Source organism: Cyanistes caeruleus, chromosome 5 (assembly GCF_971803275.1).
Source record: "Cyanistes caeruleus chromosome 5, bCyaCae1.hap1.1, whole genome shotgun sequence".
NCBI classification, from domain to species: domain Eukaryota; kingdom Metazoa; phylum Chordata; class Aves; order Passeriformes; family Paridae; genus Cyanistes; species Cyanistes caeruleus.
In genome coordinates, this window is record NC_141705.1 from 55594343 (window position 1) to 55605686 (window position 11344).

Sequence of the window (11344 nt, forward strand, 5' to 3'; positions counted from 1 at the left end):
TTGTTTCTGTGAGTTTATTAACCTGGCATGGAATCTCCTCATAAGAGCTGCCTTACAGTAAACAAACAGCAAATTGACCAAGACTCTGAAGGAGTTTCCTGAATCCTTGTTCATAAATGATGGTATTTAATGACACAGGTAGAAGAAGCTGCCAAGTCTCCTGAGTGCTTAAAAAAACGATTCAATGTCAGGACGTGCTTTTAACGCCTAAGATTTTGGTAATACCATTTAAATTGACTTCTAGTATATGTCATTCTCTCTGAAAGGTCTCTGCAAGTTTTGACTTGAAGAGCTGAAGCCTAGTGTGTTGCTAAATAATTCCTTCGGGGATTAAAGGAGCATGGGGTCTTCCTGATAGTTTTTTTTATAATAGTTACTGGTGCATGCTGAGTGAAGAATACTGTGTGCAGCAAGCAGCTCTGAATACTGGCATAGCTGGTGCCTGGTTTCTGTTCTTCCACAGCATCAGACTGTTCAGCCTCTTGTCAGTAAACTAAAGTGTACTGACTCTATCAGTGGGTTATATTATTAGCCAAGGGTTACTCTTTGCCCTGGATACTCACAGAGCCAAGTAAATACATTGCAAAAGGAGGCATTGCCCAGAACTCCTAATGGAAGTGCATTTGCAGTGTGCTTTTTCACGGAACAAATCCTGTTGTAACAGGATTTTAAGCACCTTCACTCAGCACACTGAAATGACCTAAGATGCACAAAGTGCAGTGGTGGCGTTTGAGGAGGAGATGAGTATTTGAGTATTTGCCAGTTTGTTCTGCTACAGAAACAGGTCTCAGGGGACTTCTGGGTCTCAACCTGGATCTCTGTAAGAACTTGTGAGTGCCTCAAGGAGTGCATGGCATCTAAATTTTAAGGTGATTCCTGCTGTGGATAGGGAAGTCACATGATGTTGAGGAAATATGTGAAATGCTGCAAACAGGCAGGGGCAGCCCAGCTTGTGCTGGAACAGCAACCAAGAGGATGCTCAGCTCCTAAGGCAAACGCCATACAGCAGACTGTATGTTGTCAGAAAATTCCTTTGGGCCTCAGGATTTCAGCACATCCCTGAAGACTTGGTTGCCTGGCCTCTGTGGAAGCATTTTTCTTAGTGGTCTCCAGCAGTACTAGCTACCCACCAGGGCTATGCTGTTGCCACGATGCCACGTCCAGCTATTCCTTAACTGTTCTGAAATGCAGCATTTCAGAAGCTTTCAGGCAGCCTAACACAGATTTAATTCAGAGCCTTACCCTTGGGTGTTGTTTTGATGTCAGCAGTAACTTTTCAATGATCTCAATTTAAACTGGCACAAATAAAACTCAAAACTCTTTTCTGCCTTTACTTCGGATCAGGAATATTGATTATGATAACATTGATTTGTTGAGTCCCTGTTTTCAATTTTAAACTTATATTTTCCAAAAACAAATGCTCAATTGCAAAACAGACATCACTGGGGGTTTGTTTTTCACATTAAAATACCCAAACAAGACACATAAGCAAAAATATACAAACCCAAAACTATGTTCCTTCAACATAATCCCTCAGTGGAAGGGTTGATGTTTGAGGTAGGTCTGAGTTTTCATGTAAAATCTTGGAAAAAGAAGCACAGAAAACCGAGTAGCAATAATTGCTACTTAAGAACCCTTAAAGGGAAGTAGGAGCACAGTGTCAAATACTCCTGCTTCATTTCTCAGGGACTTTGTGGAGGTTTTATTTCTGAGTTTGCATCATGTGAATTCCCAGTAACTGGGCTTCATTTTGCAAAACCTTTCAAAACAAAGCTCAGCTTAAACTGCTTATTTTCATCCGTTTTGTGGTTTGATCATATGAAGTTAACATATTTCCCACGGTTTCTGGCCAAAAACATTAATCTAAGGTTCATCTGAAACTCAGTAAAAGTTCACATGTAATTTGGGTTAGATTTTGAGGTGATTTCATTGAATCTGTACTGAATTTGAGGTTATAATAGAACTACAGTGTGTAGCAGAAAACACCTGTTTTTTTGTTAAGTTCTCTACTTCCTGCAAATTTAATTTGACAATTTAACCGGAATTTTCTGCTTGGAAATAATAATGAAATACTATTGTGGTACCATCTCCTATCAACACTTGAGTAAAAAGAAGGAAAGGGGAAACCAAAATCTTGTTCCTCAAGTATTCCTTCTCTCTGAGTAGTGACAAAGGCCATCTCCATTTAACCACTCAACTTCTCTGCCTGATTCCATGGCTTTGGCTCTGGTGCTCATCCAATCCTTTGACGAGCTGATTCACCCTGCTTGGCTCTCTGTTTTATTTTTTAAAAGAAACAAGGATGGACAGAGGTGTGCCAGAGAGTGAAAATGAGATAAACTTCTGGGTAAGTAAACATTGTCAGCCTGCACTTTTAACAGACTCAGTGTAGATGTCTTAATTGAATAAATGCTTTTAGCTGAAGGCTGTCTTTTGACTGAAAGCAAATGAGATTGGAACTTATTGCTTTAAGATGACAAAGGGTTTGAGAAGACTGACCTGCCTCTAGTGATCTCAGGATCTTCATTACCTCTAATTCAGGAATGCTTGCAATGGTCATGTTACTTTTAATTTCTAATCAGACCCCTATGACCAAATGTGCCTTCAGTTCATTATCAGTTGCATGCTTCTGGTAACAAATTACTTCTGAAAAAAAAAAAAAGGAGAAAGGAAAAGTTTCTGGGATGATATATATATAGTGTTGAAAATTTCCTCTGTGTGCAAATAAACAGAATATATCTGTGATCTACCTCTTCATAACAGCTTTGCATCCTCAGAAATTACAGCTCTTCAATCTTAGGCCAGCACATGCAACAGAGTTGCGTGTAGAGACTTTTTGTCTGTATTACATCCTCAAAATAAATTGATGATATGAAAGGCTTCTCAAATCACAGTTCTGTCCCAGTGGGAATAAACTTAGCAGTTCCTCATGACACAGCTTATGGTTTTGAGAGGAAAATCCCAGTCCTGCTGGAATTGCGTGCCATGCATGCGGTGAAAATTTAACAAAAGTGCTTTGATAAGACTGGTACGTTCACGGAAAGCAAATCTGTGCTTTGAACAAATTTTGTTCACTTCATCCTGTGCCAGTGCAGTCTGTGCTGCCAAAACCCATCTTCTGCCAGTGTAACTGTGCCTAAATAAAGGTTTCTCCCTGGCTGAGTGAGGATGTCAGCACCACACAGCCTTGGCAGTTTGGCTGTCCTGGCAGAGATGTGTACAACAGCCATCTGTACCAGGATGCTGGCCAGACTTTAGGGAGATGGAAACAGCAGTTTGCAGCTCATGGGGGATCAAAGAGAACACGCTCAGAACAGTTTGTCCCCACATCCATGGCATTATTTGAAGTAGAACCCAATGCTTTAATTTTATACCCACACTTAGGTGGCCACCTTAAATTAGCATGGCTGTACACAATGCTGCCAAAAGGAATGTAGTTCTGGAGCTCCCAGGGGCTCTGCCACTTGAAGTGGCTTCAGGGCTGAGGAATACACCCCAGTGGGTCAGGGAGCAGCTGCAGTGGGAGCTGCAGGCTGTTCCTGGGTAGGGGAAAGGCTGGAGCCCCAGGTGAGGGCCCGTGAGGTGGCACCAGCCCTTTACACCACAAAGGGCACAGGGACCTGCAGCTCCAGCCAGGTGACCACTCAGGCCCAACAGGAGCCAGGGGTTCAGCAGGAAGACCCCAGACTATGGCACACTTAGACTGTAAGGGGACAAAAGCCCAAGGATTCCTTTTTTTCTGTGTCCTTCCTCCTCCAGACATACCAGTAGGAGCTGTTTCTGTTCAGATGTTACTGCAGCATGATTAAATAGTGTGAAAGATGCTGACATCTAGGACTCTGCTATGGGAAATCTGGGCTCCAGCCACTGAGGGAAACCTGTCTGACCATGTCAGTGTGAGGTGTGTGGGGAGTCATGTGGGGCACCCATTGGGACACTGGAACCCCCCTGGCTGCCAAGGGGCTTCAGTCCCAACAGAGAGTACCTGGGTGGTGGGAGCGTGACTGCCAGAGTGGTCAGACAGGAAACTTTCTTTAACATCAGGCTAGATTTTCATCTTCAGTTGTGACACTAATTAGTGAGATAAAAGGGTGAAACGGACTAGGAGATCAACACAGAAGTTTTCCTGTCAGTTCTTTTCCATGTGGAAGCTGTACTGGTATGACTGCAGGCCAAGGATGAGCTGGGAATGAGTCTTAGGGGAAACGTTTCTTTACGCCTGTGCTTGCACTGAGAAAACTGACCACAGCAGCACAGAATGGGATATTTCAAGAATTTTGAGATGGGTTCTTTCTTTCTGTTCCATGTGGGCAAATGCAAGGCTGCTTGTTATACTGTTTACAGCATTTCTGTGCTGGCCTTGTCTGAATGAGCATAGATTTGTTGTCATGTGTGCAAGTGCATGATCAAGCAGCCATTGCAAATGTAATGCCAAATGTCAAGAAGATTTAATCATATGAGCTGAAACATCTCCCACTAATGATACAACCTAATCACAGGATGCTGTTTTGCATGCATCACTGTCAAATGCTTTAATAGTTTTAGTCAGAAGGTATTTCAGTGATTACAAGCTGCTTGTGATTAAAATTAGTACAATTTCACTAATGGAACAGGATTTGTGCAGTTGCCCAAAGGCACATTTTGAAAAACAGAACCGAATTTCTTGTACAAATGATAAAACAAACCTAAGACAAAGTTTATTTGAAGGTTTATGTCAGCATTGGTCCTACTGACCCACATGTTTTCTCTGCCAGTTTGTTTGCTTCTCTTTTACATTGTCAAAGAAATTCCTTCCCTTTGAAATACAGACAAACTTCCAAACATAAAAATAGCATGTCTACCAAAAAGGAAAGAATAAATTTCATTGGCCAAAACAACCAAAGAATCATACGTAGCAGAAATGTGCATTTTTTTCCCGCTCTATTAATAAGCATGTCTGTTAATGTTATTTTTTCTGGAAAAAGCAGAAAAACTTCAGTGGTTTTCCCCAACATCTATGCATGCTTTCTGAAAAATGGCAGATTAATAGGGTCTGGACTGATTCAAACTAAGGCCACAGAGTTTAAGGGGCAGTGTGATTCTGTGTTAACTCCTGCCTAGCTGACAATCTCCTGCCCAAATTCTGGTGGCTTTATTAGGCAGGAACCCCTGTGAGCAGCAGTGGATTCATTTTTGTAAGCCTTTTCCACCTGATGTGAGGCAAGAATTCTTCATAAGAGCCTTGTCTGGTGTTTTTATTAGTGCCAACTTCTGCTCTTTTGCTCATCTGAGCACCAGAACAGTAGGATTGGGCAGGGCTACAGAGGGAATGTCTGTCCCCTGTGTCTGCTGAAGAGGTGACCAGGCAGCTGTCAAAGGACGAGTCTCCTAAAAAGCCTGGCAGAATGGAGGAGAAGAGCAGCAGGTGCAGGAATGGGGACATGGGGCTGTGTCAGATGGAGCTGTTCACAGAGCACAGCTCTCAGAGCTCTGCCCGTGCCTGGATCTGGAGAAGGTTGGTCTATAGGGCTTGCAAGATGAGCAAAAGGAGCAGCCTACACATTTTCACTCAGGGCAGCTGAAGGCAAGAGCTTCTTTGTCAAATAACTGGGAACATAAGGGAGTGAAACAGATCTTGATCCTCTGAGATTCCATTTAAAAAGGCAAAGTGCACAGTTCCTGGCCACAGTTCTTTGCCTTGATGTTAAGGCAATGCAGGTTGTCTTGACTTCAAGTTGAATTTACATGTTGGTTTTGTTTTTCTGAAGCAGGAAGGACATTTAAGTCTCCAAACTATTAGCTAGAAAGCCTCAAAATCACAAAGATGACTAGATATTTCTTTTTAAGAATTATTAGTAAGTAAAAGAAATAAGACTTTTTTTTTTTTCCTCCAATCATGTTCCATTTGGGGAATCTTCCTTATTATTTTTGACTTAAAGGTAGAAATGTTGTTTCCTGTATTTAAGACCATTTGATCTGTTTTTAGCTCTCTTTCTAGAAGTTTCTCTTTAAAGAAGTTGGCATTGCTGTTTCACAAACAGTTTATCATAGGTTTCAACCCGTGATGCTTTTTCACTTACCAGAATCTACTTTTCTTTTCAGTTTCATTTTAACTCACTGGGGATTTGTCAGAATAGAGTCTTAGCTGCTTGCAAAATAGTTAGGAAATCAGCTGAAAGACCTCTCTCCCAAAATCATTTTGAGGCATGTAGGATTATGAGTTCTTTGATAGGAGATTCTGAGGTCCACACATGTTTTTGTGGCCAGGAGAAGGTGACTGGGAAGTTGAGATGCAGGCAGGGGTGTAGGCAGTCATGTTTTGATTTATGAATAATCTTCTAAATCCTTTGTATTTTTGGTAAATTGTATACATGGAGTAGCAATTAGAACTTTTCTACTGAATTTCACAAAATTCTGTGAATCTGGTCCAGTGACTGGAAAGTGAAATTGAGCTTATTTAGCTGCTGCAAATAACACTTGTATATTTACCTGTTGCATTAGCTATTTGAGGGTTTTGTGTTTGTTACAGTTTACTGTTTGGAGATTTTTTGTTGGTCTGTATGTTTGTTTGTTTGTTTTGTTTTGACTATGATTTCTCAAAAATCTTTCATTCAAGTTATACCAGACATAAAGTTCAGTGCTCAGATTATGATAGTTGAATGGGACATGTTTTGGGATAGACAGCATGCTCCAGAAAACCTTTCTGGTCCAATTGTGTATGAAATCCATGGCATCTTATTTGGTTAAAAGTTCTAAAAGTGCAAGTGCTACCATGACATTTTGCAATTGCACTTTTCTTAGGATAGCAGATGTCCTCAGTGTCCTGGGACCTGTATTCTTGCATGTGCGGTCCCCAATGGGATTGGAGCCTGGTGGATTAAGGGAAAAGGGATAACACATCCTAATCCTCAAGCTTTGGGTTTAGAGCAGAAGGTAAAGCAACCTGGAGATTGCTCTTATTTAAGGCAGTGACTCTGTTGCAAGTAAATATTCTCAATATACTCAGTATACCTCACACTTTATCCAGGGCAGTTGTTTAGCAGGGAAAAGGCTTCTAGAATGTTCTGCTGCTAATATGGGAGGCATCTTCAGAAATTCAAGATGATGAGCAATGTATTGCAAAGATTGTTATCAGTGTGACCTAACCAGAGGGATTTTTTTAATACTTGATGACAGAATGCATAAGACAAGGAAGGGTTTTCTTCCCCTAGGAAAACACACAATTACTCCATATCATGGCAGCAGCTCTTCAGGGGAATGGACACAGCAATCAAGATCCAACTATTCCAGCAGTAGTTCAAGAACCTTTAATTAGTATTTTGCCTAACAGGGCAAAATTATACCTTTACTGTCTTACAAAATGAAAAAATTAGTGCTGCTTGGGTGTTTAGAAAGTTGTTGTAGTAAAAATACAGAACAAATCAGCATAGAGAAGTTTAATGGTTGAAGCAATATCTCAGAAACCATTTAAATTTTGTCTTTGCTACATGACAGCATTGCCTATGACATGAGCAATATACAGTTTTAGAAATTTTTAGCTGCTGGGCAGCCCATGGAAGTCTTCATTTCCAGCCACACAGAAGCCTTCATTTCTTGTAATTTCTTGTATTGCTTCAGATTTCTTTAGGTAAAGCTGTTGTAATTGTTATTAGCCAAAACCTTATTTTTTGCATTTCTATGTATCACAGTTCGTGAAGTGATGGTGCTTAGCACCACAGGAGCATAAAACAACAAAATTCTTGTATCATAAAGGAACTTACCATCTGTATCAATGAAGGGTAAACTGATATGCCCAGAAAAGGAAGTATCAGGATTTAGAGCAACCAATACCAGTCAGTGCCAGCTGTGAGAGTTTGGGCACGTCAGGGCACATCAGTGGCCTCTGTCCACTTCAGAATATATTTTACTCATCACTACAAAGAAGAGTTTTGAGGTGGGTTTAAAGAAGGGTTAAATATCATAGTCTCAGAGGAGCTTTTTCCATGCCTGAATTAAAGCTCAGGAAAGAATCTGTCTCTGTGTTAATAAAGGCAGAAGGGAAGAGATGGAGGTGGGCTAGACACTGACCTGGAGAAACAGAATGGCACCAAGTCAGCTTCCTTCAATGAAAATTATTTTTGCCTATTTAGGAGGAAATAATTATAGTGGTTTGTCATTATTCCTTTTCAAATTGTAAATCATTATATTTTCAGTACAAAATACAGAAATTCCTCTGCCTTACCTGCCTGAGGGAAAAAGTGATCCTGGGAATCTGTGGGAGTGTGACAGAGTCAATCTGCCAGGCTTCTCCATATTTATATTACAGCCATCCCACCATCAGAAAAACCTCCATAAGCCATAGGAAAATGCATTAGCAATACCAGTTGTGGCAATAAAAAAGGAGTGCCTCTCAGATTCAGGATCTGAGCAGCAGGACCTACTCATGATCAGTATTATTGAGCTAATTTTAGCTTTTGATCCTCCAAGGATTTTCCATACCTGGGGGTTTTTGTGCAAACACTCTTATTCCTAAATTCTGGTCTCCAAAATCTCCCAAGCATGTGGTCTGTTGTAAAGCTGCTTACTTTTTGTCCACAAGCAATATTGTGAAACAACTGGAGAACTCTGCAGGCTGTTTATCTCAGTGCTGCATTTCCCCCAAGCATGCATGAGCATGTGTATTCCAAAGATGTTGCTCTGAGCAATCTGAAGATTGCCTGATAGAGGTTCTTTATCTCTTGCATTACAGTTCTAGATGTTATCACACTCAAAACATATTTGAACTTTTTGGTAAACATTCAGCATCTCTGAAGCAAAGAAAAAACATATCATGGCCCTGTTCCACAAGAGCTGGCAACAGTGGTTTTAGCTCCATGGGGGCAAACTCATGTGGGAACACTGATGCCTTTGGAACACTCTCCTTCATTTCAGCCACAGAAAAGGGTCTGGTAAATTCTATCCTTTGAGAGTATAATTAATAAAATCTTATAAAGAAATTCAGTAATTGATATTCCAATAGTCATGTGAAGAGCTGTAACTATGATGGTGCACTGAAAGGGGAAGTATTAAACTTTACCTATACTATTAAACTAGGTGGGTGACTTCTTTTTTCCATTTGAAAGTGTCAGAAATGTGAATAACTGACATCTCCAGTGCCTTGATTCTTAAATGTTCTGCTCTGAGGTTTGCCCACTATCAGCATCAGGTTCAGTGGTTATGAAGTGAGGTGACTTACAGGACCTTAGCAAAATCTGAACAGGCTTGACTGGAAGCAGAGAACATCACTCTTTTCCATGTGGCAGTCTTTTTCAGGGACACCTTTAGAACAGAATTTGTGAGTCTCATCTACCCCCAGACTGATTGATTGATTGATTGATTGATTGATCAACTTCATGATCAAAATAGCAATAAATGGCTTTCAATTAATACCATTCTAAATTTTATCTCTGCTGGTTTTCAGTGGCTGAACTGAAAGCAGAGTTGAGTGATAGGAGTTCATTATGCTGTCTCTGCACCTACTTGCAGAAAAAGAAAGAGCAACATTTTTTCCTCTCCTGCGTTCAAGTTGTGACTCACAGTTCAGCAGCTAAGTGGGGCATACATTGCCTAGATCTAGGCTATGAAATTACTTGCAAGTCTGACATTTCCAAAGCAATGTCACTGAATGATCTTGTGCCAGCTTGTGTCTTGGGGTGCATCAAGCACAACACATCACCAGCTGGCTAGAGGAGGTGACAGTCCCGCTCTACTTTGCACCAATGCAGCCTCATCTCAAGCAGTGTGTGCACTCTGGGGCACCACAATACAAGAAAGGATCTTAGGGTGTCCAAAGGAGGGCTAGAAATTGGATAAAGGCTCTAGAGGGGAAGCCTTATGAGGGGAAGCTGAGGTCACCTGGTCTGTTCAGCCTGGAGGAGACTGAGGGCAGAACTCTGTGGTACAGCCATATATTAGTAGACTGGGTCTGTCTCTTTCTTCCAATGTCCAGAAATAAGAAAAAAATTATTTCTGCTCCAGATTTGCCTATCAACCATCCCAGGGCCATGAAGTATTATTTAATTGTCCTTGGACTACTCTTCACAGCTTTATTACCACCCATATGGAAGAGAAACAATGGGTAATACTCCAAGGGCCCCTGGACCAGGCTAAGAAGTTTCCTAGCAATGTCCTTCAACCAGACCCCAGGGAGGCAGCATTGTTCCCTAACAGGATCGTCTGTCTGGCATGTAGGACCCCCTGTTCCCCTCAGAAGGGAGTCACAACAATAACCCACCTTTCCTTCCTCGTGGAGGTGATCTTGGTACAGATCAGAGGGCAGGCCTTTCTGGCCTTCACAACACATCATCCACATCATCCACTGAATGGCCTTCCAAACCCAGAGCCTCATTGTACAGAGGCATCGAGGAAGGCGAGGGAAGGCAAGGAGGGCTTCTCCTGCCACCCGTGACATGAGAACACAGGCCCACAGCCACTCTATTTGCCAGCAGTTCCTTTCTTGGGAGGTTCTTCTTGACTTGCAGTTCCTTTCCACTTATGAGTAAGATGTTTTCATTCCAAGCTGTAATTGGTGATGTGAGCCACAGAGTTAAAGTTCTTTCAGTGCTGTCTTTTACGTGGTTGTTCAATGTACAGCAGATGACAGACAGGACTTTTACCCCTGAAATTATTGGAGTGAACTCACTCTGATGAACTTTCTGATCACTGGACTGACCTGGATCTATTCAAGAAGGAAAATATGGACAGCAAGGGACTGAATACATAGAGAAGCTCTGATGACAGTGGTAATGGAAAGAATGCCAATATGTAAGGCATGAGAAAAAGACAAAAACATGCCTGTGGTTAAGGATGCAGGGATGTAATTTCTTTAAGTTATATAAATTAGTTTATTTGGGAATTTAGGCCTCTCAGTTTAATTTTCTGATAATTTTTGCATTATTTGCAATCAATTTAGTGGTCTCTGCTTGGAGGCAAGAAAAACAAGCCTCACATTTCTTTTCATTCCAAAGGGAGGAAAAGAGGTATCTGCTTTTGGAATAACAAACAGGTGAAAAAGCCTACCTGCCCAGCAGATGTGCTAGGAAGGAGACTCTGAGAACCACAAGCAGGTGTATAGCAGGAATGAGAACTAAAGTATAATTTTCTAGCCTCTATATTCTTAATTTTATCCCTGGATTTGCATGCCAGCCAGCTAGATGGTTCTACCAGGATCAGATAGTCTGCAGGCCTGAGTTTCATTCATCAGATTGCTCTCTCCCAGTTTGAAATTCTTCCTTGGAAGGCAAGAATCCATAATCCAAGTGACATCAGTTCACACCAGATTTAGACGCTTATGCACGCTTTTGCTAAATCCAATTAGCTGTCAGAATTGAAAAACCAGGTGAGGAGT